We start from the raw sequence: 3,518 nt of genomic DNA, 5'->3' as shown, positions 1-3,518 counted from the left end.
TATATATATGTGTATATGTATGTATATATATATGTGTATATGTATGTGTGTATGTGTTTATATGTATGTGTGTATGTGTATGTGTATATGTATGTGTATATGTATGTGTATATATATATGTATATATATATGTATATGTGTGTATATGTATGTATATATGTATATGTGTTGTATTTACTGAGTTTTGGTTACCAACGACGACAGAAGCCAGCTCACTGAAGCACCACAGAGGGAGTGGCTTTGAATGGCTTGCTTACAGAGCCTCTGCTGTATTTGTGGGGTTCTGGTGCCAGCGGATATTCAGACACATTGCATTCTGGGCATTGCTGTCAACCAGAGCCTGCTTAAATGTGATTGGTCAATACTACTCTGACTAAAAAATGTAAACCAGAACGCTTCCAATACCAAAACCTTTTCTTGTTGAATTAAGAACCTGTTTCTGTTTATAGAGATTCATCTTTCATTTTCAGAAGTATAGTATATGACATTTGGACAAAATATTTGCTGCACGCACACTGACACCTCACAGCTACATTAGGTAACATTAATAAAAGTAGCTTTGTGTTGTATTTGTTTGAACTGTCCCCTTCTTCAACCTTATCTCTTCCTATCTGAGTTTGGTATTCAGTATAAAAAGGCCTCCAGTTGCTGCTATTTTCTGGTGTCCCGTCCACCAGAGGCCGGCTGGTTGGTGCACAGGACTATGGAGAGCTGCTTCAGCTCTGGCATCTGTTGGGCGCAATGACCCTCAAAAACGTCATTGTTCACGTTGCTTGTGTTACATTTGAAATGTATCCCAAAATATTGATGAGGATTTTTTTACAGTGTAGATTTGACAGTGTACCGGCTGACTCCAATGTTCAGCCGGAGAGAGGCCGCTCCAGGCTGCAGCAGTGAGGATATGGCCGACGGGGACCCTCCAGAACCTGAACACCAGCTGGTGGTGCCTTTGCTCAAACTGCCCTCTGATGCCAACAGAAATGGAATCATTCTACTGGAATGAATGTCCGCCCAGAGAGAGCGAGTCTTGTGTGCATGACGATGCAAGTTTTCCTCCTCACTCAGTCAAAGGTATGCTGGAGACTACCGATCAACTGGAATAGACAACCAAGACCAGCCAATATTTGTCATTGTGACAAAACAGACTAATGGTTTTGGTTTTATTTTGTTTCTGTCCAGTTGGAATAAAGTGTGTTTTACAATGAGTCAATTAAGCCTGTCCTAGTCAGGTTAAAAAATAATTGGTTAACGTATAAGAATATATTCGTCAACGTTTTTTGTGTTTCTAAGAAGCAAAATCGCTGCTCACCCGCAATGCATCCTGGTACATGTAGGCACAACAGGCAGGGCTCTGCAGCAGGAGTGATCAGCTTTCTTGGTTAATGTAACGTGGACTGGGGAATTTATTTCTTCAGTGGACGACATTAACCATCAGAACATATCGGACATCCACATAAAAGGTGGCAATGTTACCTTAAAAAAACACAACTATCTTATATAGTGGAGGGTGGAGTCTCACAGTCCAAGGAAAGAAGCTGATCTGAAGTCTGCTGGTACGACAGCTGATGCTCCTGTATCTCTTTCCAGACGGCAGCAGGTGAACAGGTGGCTGTGGTGTCTTTAACCTTCAGCTCCTATCGGGCTCCTCTTCTCACTGATGCTAATGGTACCAGTGATGTTCTGGGGGTTGTAGTCCCCCGCTGTAGAGCCTCCTGTCCTGGTCGTACACATCCCATACCAGTTACTAATGTTTGTGGTCAGGAAGCTTTCTATTGCTCCTCTGGAAAAGTTAAGATGTGGCACTGTCATTTTGCCTTCTGAAGTTTTCTATAAGAAATACAGCCGTGTATGAGCTTCATTCACCAGGATGGAGATGTGTGATGACTGTCAGGTTGTTTGTGATGCTGATTACCAGGAACTAAAAGCTGTTAACTTGCTCCACCTCAGCTCCATTAATGTAGACAGGAAGTTTGTCTTAGCTTGGATCTTTCTAAAGTCAATCGGCTCCTTGGTTTTACTGACGTTGAGCAGCAGGCTGTTCACTGAGCTCCACGCTGAAGGTTGTTGATTTCCTCTCGATACGAAGTCTCACTGTTTGTGTCCTCTGCAAACTTCACAACAGAGTTCTCTTCATGTTTGAGGTAGCAGTCGTGTGTGTACAGCGTGAACAGGAGGGGGCTGCGCACACAGCCCTGGGGGGCTCCAGTGTTCAACACTAGAGTGGAGGAGGTGTGGCTGCCAATCCAAACTGCCTTAGGTCTGTCTGTGAGGAAGTCTCCGGCTACGTCCACACGTTTTAAAAAGCATTACTTTTGCTGCGTTTATGCCTAGCGTCCACACTACTCCGGTGTTTACAAACCCCTAACACGGAGACGTTTGAAAACCCTTGCTGGACTCAGCAACCAGACCAACAGACTCAACAACCAGACTCAACTGGTTATTGAGTCTGTTGGTCAACAGACTCAACAACCAGACCGACAGACTCAGCAACCAGACCAACAGACTCAACAACCAGACCAACAGACTCAGCAACCAGACCAACAGACTCAGCAACCAGACCAACAGACTCAACAACCAGACCAACAGACTCAGCAACCAGACCAACAGACTCAACAACCAGACCAACAGACTCAGCAACCAGACCAACAGACTCAACAACCAGACCAACAGACTCAGCTCGTCTGCTGAGAAAACCAAACCTCAGCCACCTGTGGTCAGACTAATGTGCTGAATTGTTTTCCCATGAGCAGGATGAAAATGAGGACGTTGATTACAGTTTATATAAAAACTAATAGACTAAGGGCCTTATGTTGCATCTATAGTTTGGTTTATTTTAGTAAGCAGTTAATAGTTGATGTTAAAAACAGCAGCACTATACTGTGACTCGTCACGAACAGTGAAACTAACTCAGTCACTGCAAGTAACTCAATTGCCAATTAATGCATCTTCACGTCTTTGGTGTTAGTTTTAATAAAATGAGTTGAAATCAGTAGCAGGGATGTGTGTATGAGGCTGATGGTATCCTGTACTCGTCTTATCAGACCAAACCCAACCATGGGTTAGTCCATCGCTCAACACTCTGAACCCCATTGGTTCCTACCGAAGATGTAAATCCTCTAAAACGTAAAATAAATATATATGGTGCCATTTTAATAAACAACCAAAAGGGTTGAGTAATTGGCTTTAAACCGCTGCTCACTGTTGTTTTATCAAACATGACTCTAACAGGAGGAATCGTAAGATCAGCGTTTCAATCCATGGCGAGATACTGAACCCTTAAAGTGTCAGGATGTTGCAATCCCAAATATTTAGTTCATGTCAGTGTAAATTATACTGTAATGTTAGCAGGGTCATTATGTAGCCTTTTTTGTTTGACATTTAATGCTCCCAAATTTGCCCTAAGAAAATGTTCTTGTCAGCTGTCAGCTGTCACTCTCCAATTTCACAACAGAAAAATGCAGTGAAGATATATGTCAGATATAGTTTTGTGCCATTTCATAAATGAATAAGGAAGCATC

The sequence above is a fragment of the Anarrhichthys ocellatus genome, unplaced genomic scaffold (assembly GCF_004355925.1).
Source record: "Anarrhichthys ocellatus isolate YVR2014 unplaced genomic scaffold, GSC_Weel_1.0 scaffold57, whole genome shotgun sequence".
Classification (NCBI taxonomy): Eukaryota; Metazoa; Chordata; class Actinopteri; order Perciformes; family Anarhichadidae; genus Anarrhichthys; species Anarrhichthys ocellatus.
This window is presented reverse-complemented; position numbering follows the sequence as displayed.